This window comes from Phyllostomus discolor, chromosome 2, assembly GCF_004126475.2.
Source record: "Phyllostomus discolor isolate MPI-MPIP mPhyDis1 chromosome 2, mPhyDis1.pri.v3, whole genome shotgun sequence".
In the NCBI taxonomy this organism is placed as follows: domain Eukaryota; kingdom Metazoa; phylum Chordata; class Mammalia; order Chiroptera; family Phyllostomidae; genus Phyllostomus; species Phyllostomus discolor.
In genome coordinates, this window is record NC_040904.2 from 205,861,698 (window position 1) to 205,871,705 (window position 10,008).

The window sequence follows — 10,008 nt, forward strand, 5'->3', positions numbered from 1 at the left end:
CACTCAGGGTGTCCTACCAGATCTGGGGCGTCTCCGGCAAGAGGGCAATCCCCGTGGGGAGACGGTCTGCTGGCAGAGCCCCGAAGCTTGTTCGTGATTCTTACCTTGAGCAGAGGAAGCGTCCAAAGCCAGGGAGCACCTTCGATTCCCTCTGCCTTTGAAGTTGGTGTGTTCTCTACTTGAGCTTTGAACTCGGCTGCGGCAAAGACAGGATAATTAAGTCTGAATCATCTAGTGGCGGATTCCTTTAATGCCTCTGTCAAAATGTGATGCATAATTGCTTCACTTCAATTACCCAATGGCATGAATGAACACTACAGGTCCTACCTAGATGAGCAAACAATGCCGCCTAGGCAATAATTACCTCCCTGACACACACACACACACACACACACACACACACACACACACAGCTCAGGTGAAATTGTTATGGCTACTGTACCAGAATGATTAAGTCAAGACTTCCAATGTATTGGAAAAGGTGTTAAATTGTATTGAATTGGAAGAGGAAGAGTTTTTCTTTCTGGAATAATAAGCTGGTTCCCCTGGTCAGGGTGCCTGCGGGGGTTGGCTCCACTACTGCCAAGAATACGCTTTGGACTTTTAGTGAATCAGATTCAGTCTGAGAGTACGAAGCTGGATAACCAGGCTGACCTACTTACCATCCTCGTCTTCCAGGGCGAGACCACAGAAGGCATTTCTAAGTGTCCGCTTCTTGTCTGAAGGTTACTAAAGGCTTCCTGTCTCAGCATTTCTTTGAAGTAAGCTGGGTGGGTTCATCAACTAGGTATCATGTAACTTGATATCTTTAGATTCTGAACTCCATCCCGGCTCCCATCCCCCATGTTTTAGTCATTGCATTTTTGATGGCCAGGGATCGGATTGCATGAAGTGTCTAATGACTCATGTACAATTTTCTGGGTAAAACAGGGTGACCGGTGGTCCTGGTTTTCCCAGGATGCAGGATCTTCGGCACCAAAACCAGGACAGTCTTAGGAAACCTGAGAGGGTTGGTCACCCTAGTAAGAAAACCAGGCATGCTCACTTGGCATTGTCTGCACTTCTGACAGCCCTATCAGTTTTCTCATCTAGTGCACCTCCAGTTATTTTTACCGACTTAGCCTGAGTTTCCTTAGGGGTAAAATGAAAATAAAAATAGTATCTACCTTAATAAGTTCTGATGGGGAAAAAAAAGGTTGGTAACTGTTTTAGTGTGTTTGTTTAGTTAGTCTGTTATAACAAAATACCATAGAATCGTCTAAGCTTAAGTTAAGCTAGGCTTATATGCTAAGACCTCATAGCTTAAAAACAACAGAAGTTTGTTGCTCACAGTTCTGGAGGCTGGGAAGTGCAAGACCAAGGTGCCAGCATGGTCATGTTTGCATGCGGACCCTCTCCCATGTTCATAGCTGGTGTCTTCTGGCTGCGTCCTCACCTGGTGGACGGACGGAGCTGGGAGTTCTGGGGAGCCTCTTTTATAAGGCACTAATTCCATTACGACATAAGGGCCCACCTACTGATATCATCGCCTTTGGGGGTTAGGATTTCAGAATATAAAATTTGGGGGGACAGAAACAGTCAGAGAGTGATAACCTATGAGCATGTGCTCCTAAAATTGTAAAGTGCTGTACAATCTTACTCATTAGTATGTGGCCATTACCAACGGTGGCAGGAGACACTGTAGCCTCTCTCCTCATAGAATCACTTATTGTCAGCCTTCAGAGATTAATCTAGTTATTAAATCAAATATTTATTGAGTGCCTACCAAGGGCAAGCTCCTCTTCAACAAAAAGGACAGAATCCACCCTGGATGGTGTAGCTCAGTGGATTGAGTGCGGGCTGGGAACCAAAGTGTCTTCAGGTTCGATTCCCAGCCAGGGCACATTCCTGGGTTGCAGGCCATAACCCCCAACAACCGCACATTGATGTCTCTCTCTCTCTCTCTCTCCCTCCCTTTCCTCCCTAAAATAAATAAAATCTTTAAAAAAAAAGTTTTCTTTAAAAAAAAAAAAAAGACAGAATCCCTGTCCACATGGAGTTTCTGTTCTAACAGATGGAAATATAAAATAAACAACCAACCAAACAAAAGGTGTAGATGTGGCATGTGCTATGAAGGAAACAAGGGGATGCAGTTTGTGGGGTGGCCTTGTCATTGGTAGTGCAGTGTAACTGGGGGAGGTGTGCTTATTTTGTTAGGGTGGTCCGGGAAGACTGCTCTGAGGGGGTAATATTTGAGCACTGGAAACCCGGCAGGGAAATCCCTGAAGGGGAAGGTGGAGGGAACAGCAAAACTGGGCCAGTGTGTCTGGAAACAATGGTATTGAACATCTAAATGGTGATACCAGTTGTTCTGGGAAGGGGGTGGCAGGAAATAGGAATTTCCAGGTTATCATCCTACAGGTGGAATTATAGCCACAGAAGTGGAGGACACCTGGGGCGGTTTCCCATGGTGCACGTGCTACCCTGGAGGGATGTGGAGTACTTTCAGGTGCTCCACGGGTAACACTTGAAATTGTATCGTGATTATCTTTAGTGCATTAGAAAAAAAATAGAACCAGACATGGAAGAAGATGAATGACATCACACATCACGTGGAAATAAAAATTTCTGTCCTTTCCTCAGATTCTTCCCTGGGTGGCACCCTTTCCCCTCTCCCTCTATGGTCCGAGGTTTCCTCTTCTCCCACCTCCCCAGAACAGCTCCTTGGCTCTCCCTTCCCTCCTCCCCCAGTTCACCCCCATTCCTTTCCTGTGTCAGAAAGATGTAGATCAAGTTCAGCCTCCTACCTGCATTGCGTATTCATTAACCAGCTGCATAGGATCTGCTAGACTTAGAAGGAAGCTGAGAACTGTAAAGTAACGATTGTAAATATTTCCTGTTTAATTTTTCTTTTTTCCACAAAGGACCTGAAAGTCTAACCATATCTTGGTGAAAACCTGAGTCACTGTTGTATAGGCTGGGACTTTCAGCACAGGATTTGGGGGGAGTTCTGGGGAAGGGTGGCCTGCACGAAAGAGGGGAGGGAATGTGGAATGTGGGGGCTCTGTCCTGCAGTCCTGGAAGGCTCTTGCTTCACATGGACATGCTCTGCCCACCCCAAGCCCCTCCTCTGGGGCCCAGAGCCATCATCATCTGCAATGGTGGAGATCACATTTACTGGGAAGAGTTTCTGTAGGAATCACATTTACTGGGAAGAGTTTCTGTGGGAATTAGTATGTGAGCTAGCACATACTAAATTTTTCATACAGTGTCAACAAATTACATACATTACTACTTGCATTTCCTCTACTTTTATTTTAAATTCATATTTTAAGATATTTTAAACAACTTTTTATTTTTAATAAATGTATGCTTAGTTTTCATATTTTATTTTTTATATTTACCTTCTATTTGGAAATTAATAGAAGTTTTCCCTTTATATAGCTTCCCCTTTCAAACAAATTTATATACAGTTTAAGAAGTGGGCTGATTTATAGGGAAAAAATTAACCAGCAGTACAGCTCATGAGGGACATACAATAATTTTGGAAAAAGGTCTGAAATGAATGGGGTTTAGGAAACTAATACTGAAGAAGAGAGTGCAGCCAGTCTGTTTTATTTCATTTGAAAGGGGCTACAGATTATCAACCAGTGTCACCCCAATACGTTTAATAAAAAATAAAATAAAATGAAAGGAAGGGGCTATAGAAATCAGCTCGTTAGCTTTCCTTCCTGTGCAAGGACTCATTTGGGGGCAAATTTGCCAAACGCATCCCTAAAAACAACAACAACAGTGAAAGCCAGCAGCGCTGTACCCAGTTTCATTACTTAGTTTAGGTGTTCGGATGTAACTGAAAACTTGCTGGGAACTCCTGCTTACCCAGCGTACTCACGATGGCGATCTGGAATCCGAGATTCGTTATTTCACTTACTAGTCGCTGGCAGCATATCGGCCTCTGCAGGCCAAGGGGCACCTTTAATTACAACTCCAAAAGACAAATCATAATTAACTAGGTAGAATAATTGTTCATTAAAGGAAGATGTCAAGAGGCAGTGTTAAGGAACCGAGCATCCCAGCTCTTGGTTTCTAGAATGTCTGGGCCATTCCCATATAGAAAGAACCTATCTGAATACCAGACTTGCTTTGAACTTTGCAGACAACCTGCGTTACTCTTTATGGCAGACAGAACTGGGAGGGGACAAGGATTAGGCATATAAGGGGGACAAACCAGATAGGGCAGTCTTAGGAAATGACACTTGGAACTCTGATCCCTTAATGCCCACATACCCCAACATTTTGTGTTGACAAATCTGGTTAAAAGGAGCACCTGAAGAGGGACATAAAAGGAAGAGAAAAATAAGAGGTCACATTTATGATTTGTGATGCTCTGGGCACCAGTTATATATGAACTCATTAAATCCCCGCCAAGACTGTATAAGGTGCTAATACCATCTCCATTTTATATATAAGGAAACTAAGAGGTTAAGTAAGTTGCCAAAGCTTAGGCATCACGGACAGTAAGTTATAGAGGTAGGATTCAGGACCCAGGAAGGTGGGTGTTCTGCTTCTGGAAGTCCAGGCTCTGAACCACTATGCTAAGCTGCCTTTTTTAGGAAGGTCACTAAAGGGCAACCCATAGTCCAGGGGATGTGGAAGGTGAGGAGAGAGAGAAGGATGCTGTTGCCAGGCAACACATCCGGTTTTTCAAGCTGCTAATTGAATCTGTGTAATTGCTGGTTTGAAATTGCTCATTTATTACTGACTAGAGGAAGCTGCCTGGAGTTCATGTGGCTCTTGAAGGAGACAGGTGACCCTACAGTTCACTCCAGAGGGCTGCAGAGGCATCTGGCAGAATCGTCCTATCACGTGGCAGCATCTCCCCCTCTCTGCCAGTTCTGTCCCAGGCCACACTCTCCTGAGGTCTGTGTGTTGATGTTTCTGGGTGGACACCAGGGACTGACTCAGACCATGGCTCCTGCCACCCACCAGCCACACTCTGGAATGACTTACGGCAGTTGACTCCCTCCTGGTTTTGAAAAATAAGCACACCCACTTACCTACTCACCTCCACCCTTGATCAGTTATCTACAAGGGAGTCACATTTTATCACCTGCAGTTCAGAGTGAATGCAAATTCATGCTAAGTTTTACATGCATACACACATGGCTTTTATGAGAAGTGAAGGGTCCGCTGCGGAGCTGAGCAAACAAGCTAGTGCGACACAACTCTGAAACGTCTGGGACCACCGATGTGAGCCTAGTTCAACACATACGAATTTCTCTGTCGAGAAATTGTTAAAGACATTTTGGGCCAGGTGTTCTTTTGATTTTTAACAATAATTTCTTTTTTATTAAACTTTTTCTTTCAGCTACAGTTGACATTCAGTATCGGGCCACAGAGTTCTTCGATGCAGGGGGCTAACCTGTGCTTTGTAGGCCCAGGTTGGTAGCATCCCTGGCCTCTGCCCCGATGTTAGCAGCACCTCTCTCTCCCACCCGAGTTGTGACAAAAATGTCTCTGGACTGACCAAGGAGACAACAACGTCTACTAAAGTGTTCTGTCCGGGCTTTGCAGTAGAAAATGGCATCCCCTTGAGGATCAGACGCTAATATTCTTTATAACATTTTTCCTAATTACTCAGTAAATTTGTGAATACACCCTCTTGGTATAAAAGTCAAGCAACACTGGTTTAAAGGTCCCGCTGTGAAAACCCCATGCTCCCCCCATGTCACCCTGTCTCCTGTCTGCCTCCTTCTCGTTTGCTTTCAATGCACAGATTTTAACCATTTCGACGGCTTCCAGAGATTTTTTTCTGACTCTCATGGTTCTTTCAAATGACATTTTTTAAGGCCCATTTCAATTCCTCATCAATAACAGCATCTACATAAGGTATTTGAATTTCTTCTGCACAGGAGATTTGCCTGTTCTCTATGTGTTCAATCATCTGTTTACATCGGCTTGGACTTACAGATATTTATTTTATACTTTGGCTTATAATCAAAGTCTTCATAATAATTCTATAAATCTAAAACCTCAAAGTCTCTTTATAAGTGTTTAAAAAAGTCCCAAACGACCACAGTTAAGACCACATGGTACAGACCAAAGTGTGGTTTCATGGTAGCATTGCCTGGAAATCTTTAGAAACGCAAATTCGCAAGCCCCTCTCCAGACCTGATAAATGAGAAAGTTTGGAGGTGGGACTCAACAATCTGTGTTTCAAAAAGCTCTCTAGGTGATTCTGAGACTAAAGTATGAGAAGTTGGTAAACAGATAAAAGCTCAAATTCAGGAGAATAAATTGGATCTGTATGAAAACACCCCAAGTAAGGCCAACCCGACTTTCTCTGGTAGAGACAGAATGAGGATCTTACTTTTCCAAACAGATATATTAAGAACTCAGAGACAATCACGAATGTATAATTTTAAATCTTGCTCAACCAGTCCTCACAAAGGACACGGGGGCTGAGGGTTACGGAAGATAGATAAGACCTGCCCTCTCCCATTGAGAAACTCATAATCTAGCACTGGAGAAAGCCTGCTGTAGAAATCGTTGCACTGTAGTGATGGATAACACTGAGAAGTACGTTCCCAGTGCTCTTGGAACACAAAGGAGACACACATTCTGCTAGGAAGGGGGAAGGAAAGGTATTCCGGGTAGAAGGACCGATATGTGCAAAGGCCCAGAGGCATGCAAAGGGATGCCCATCTCCTTGCTCTGTCAGCTGAGAAGTCTGGGAAGCAACAACACTCTGAAAGCAATGAGCAGCACATCTAACACCCAGATCCTGGTTTCTAGTACCATTCATTCTCCAACGGAAGGAACTGGGACTCCTTGGAAAAATGGCTGGTTCCAGGGGTGGGGTAAGATATATACAAAATGATCCTGCAGCATCTTATAGTGCCAGCAAGTAAGAAAGTACTAAAAAAAATATAAAACACAGAACAAAACAAATGAATGAAAATCTACAATATCAAATGGATACAGTAGCCAGCTGAAAGATCTCCCAATGGCCAAAGGTGGAACAATTTGAGCAACAAAATAAAGTAGTATTGAGTTATAAGACAAAGTATAAAACCAATAAATTCAAAGTGATATAAACAAATGGTTGGGTAAATAGAGAATAGGCAAACATCTTGCGCAGAAGAAATTCAAATAATTTATGTAGATGCTTCACCCCTGAGGAGGTGGAGCATAACCCCCACTCTTTAAGTGGGGGCTGCACATGGTGACTTTTTCCCAATGACTGCAATATTAAAAGGAGGAAAAAAGGAGCAAGTTGACAGTGGAGAAGCCAAGCGATCAGGGTCAGCGCCGATGGAGAAGACAGGCTGATAGAATGTACTGTTGATATGATGTGATGAGAATGGCACTCTAGCATAAGGGGTTGTCCTCCCAAAATATCTGACCAGGGATCCTCAAAACTGTCAGGGTCAGAAAATACAAGGAACGTCTGAGAAGCTGTCACAACCAAGAGGAGCCCAAGGAGCCACGACAACTAAATGTAATGTGGTGTCCTAACAAGAACATTAGGTAAAAACTAAGAAAATCTGAATGAAGTATAAACTTTAGTTAGTAAAAATGTATCAATATTTGTTCATTACTGGCAACAAATGTACCACACTAATATAAGATGTTAATAGGAAAAATTGGGTATGTGGTATATAAGCCTTTATAATAATTCTCTAAATCTAGAAACTGTCCTAAAATAAAATGTTTATTTTAAAAAAGCCTACAGGGAGCCAATGAATGGGGAGTCCCACAGAAGAGTGACATCATCCCTTTGTAGTATTCTATAAAATGCTACAAAAGAGAAATGTAAATTTCTAAACTCTTTGAAGGCTGCAGTGCCTGTTGCTTGCAGACATTAAGGTGACATCATGCAAAAGAAAATAAATTCAAGGAGAGAGATGGTTGAGAGGAGGGGCTTTAACATGCTTATGGACCCCTAAGGTGTTGGAGGAGAGCCCTCCAGAGTACCTTAAATCCTGGCAGTGCCTTGGGAACAGTCTGGTTCTTTTCTAGACCCTTGTGCCCTCCTCTGGTTGGATTGCTTCTGCCATCCTGGGGGTTTACACCCTCCTGGGCAAAAGATTGAGATAAGGATACCAGGTGCATTAGTTTCTTGTTATTGTTGTAACAAACTCAGTAGCTTAAAACAAAAGGTGTTTGATATCTCACTGGACCTTTACAACACACCAGTCTGATATATTTTTGTTACTTTTTTTCATTTTTACAGATAGGAACTTATCCATGTTTACATAGAATTTAAGAGGTGGTCTGTGGTAGATGGTCTCCAGGGCTACCACATTAGCCTTGCACTGCTTTCTCCAAGAATGTTATTTCAGAAAAAATAAACAGACATTTGTCCAGGCCACTATTATTTCAGATCTCTGTTAGAGCAGTTGAAGCTATATCCTAACTAAGCCTCCAAATGTAGTAATTTTCCAAGTTCTATTTCTAACTCTGCCCATCCCATTGTCTCCATTCCCACTGCCATTCCACTTATTCCTTTTTTTCTGTTACCAAAAGAACCTCCTAATTGAGCTGGCCTCCAATCCAGTGGTTCTCATGGCAACTTTGCTTCCTAGGGGATATTTGGCCAAGTTTGGAGACACCTTTGTTTCTCACAACTGGGGGAGGCGGGGTTCTACAGGCATTTTATGAATAGAGACCAGAGATGCTGCTAAACATCCAGGTGCAGGGTCGTCCTCCACAAGACTTCAGAGGTCTCAAATGCCAGTAGTGCTGAGGTTGAGGAACCTTGTCCTACTATACCCTCCCCCCGCCAATGTATCTACCTGTCATAGGATGGCATTTCACATCTGACCCATGCTCCTTCTAGTGTGTCCATCTGCCAGACTCATGGCTTCCTATCATCTTTTAAACAGTCTTCCTGTATTTGGGGAAATTCCAATCAAGTTCTGCCTCCCTGAAAGAAGTCTGCACCCCTAATTCCAATCTCCTTCGCAGCCAGGACTCAGGCATGGGACTTGGTCTTCCTCAGTCACATATGCCCCTGTGAACCTGGGAGGCAGACGTGAGCCAGGTGAGGAAACAGGCTCTCTTGGAAGCTTGGCATTTTGTTGGTGCAGGAGGCTGCACGAGCATGCGGCTTCTGAAGGAGGCAGCCATTCCCCAGGGGTGACGGCAGTTTCCTCCGGTGCGGTGCGGGGTGGGGTGGCAGCAGTGATCCCAGTCATGGACGTTTCCTCGTCGGGCCAGTTCTTCAGCATCATTCTGAGTGTCATTCCTGGAAGCTTAGCCAGGAGCCGCTTCTCCAGGCCTCCCCTGATTCCCTGAGCTCCCTAGTATCATTTTTTTCAATATTTTAGTGTTGTATATTATTATTATTTTAAAGATTTTATTTATTTTTAGAGAGGGAAGGGAGGGAGAAAGAGAGAGAGAAACATCAATGTGGGGTTGCTGGGGTCATGGCCTGCAACCCAGGCATGTGCCCTGACTGGGAATCGAACCTGCGACACTTTGGTTCGCAGCCCGCGCTCAATCCACTGAGCTACGCCAGCCAGGGACCTAGTATCATTTTAATATGTTCTTTTTCCCCCGCTTACTCATCCAGAGTCAGCTTCTACTGCTCAGAACAAAGAACCCTGGTACATAAGGGTGCACCATACATTCTAGAATGTGTCCCAAATCCTTTGCTTAGCTCAAGGCTATTTTTTGATATGGGGATGTACCCACTGTCCTTTACCGGAGCCCCCTGCCTCAATCCCATCTTGCTTGCTACTAGAGAGCCCTACTGTCCCGGCAACCCTCCTCTTTGTTCCCTAATCCCCAGGACTTCATCTCTTTCGTGGACAAGGTATTTTTTACGTTTTACAATAACAGTTGATTCACTCAGCTGTAACCAATGCACCGGAACACATCTTTTCAATCTGTGGGAGTCCTCAGCACCTAGGTCAGTATCTGACGCAAAGGAGGCGATCCAGGCAGGCTTCCTTCCTGAAGGTCAGGATGTGGACAAACACTGCCACCTAGGGGGAGAAACGTCAATCAACCCTGTCGGTTCCG

General features: G+C 44.0%; 1 protein-coding gene and 1 long non-coding RNA gene across 2 annotated transcripts in view; both read right to left on the reverse strand.

The window, feature by feature from the left end:
* The window catches only part of BPIFC (BPI fold containing family C), a 37,514-nt gene extending 37,306 nt beyond the window's left edge, over positions 1 to 208 (reverse strand). Inside the window, exon 1 of the mRNA XM_028532291.2 lies at positions 105 to 208. The gene's annotated coding sequence lies outside the window, so the exon portion shown is untranslated. The remainder of the gene's footprint in view (positions 1 to 104) is intronic.
* Positions 209 to 5,609: 5,401 nt separating this feature from the next.
* Positions 5,610 to 9,996, reverse strand: LOC118499178. The gene is made up of 2 exons (XR_004901704.1): positions 9,511 to 9,996; positions 5,610 to 9,284 (listed from the first exon to the last, which is right to left on the reverse strand). It is a non-coding gene; the product is annotated as an uncharacterized LOC118499178 (long non-coding RNA).
* Positions 9,997 to 10,008: the final 12 nt, after the last annotated feature.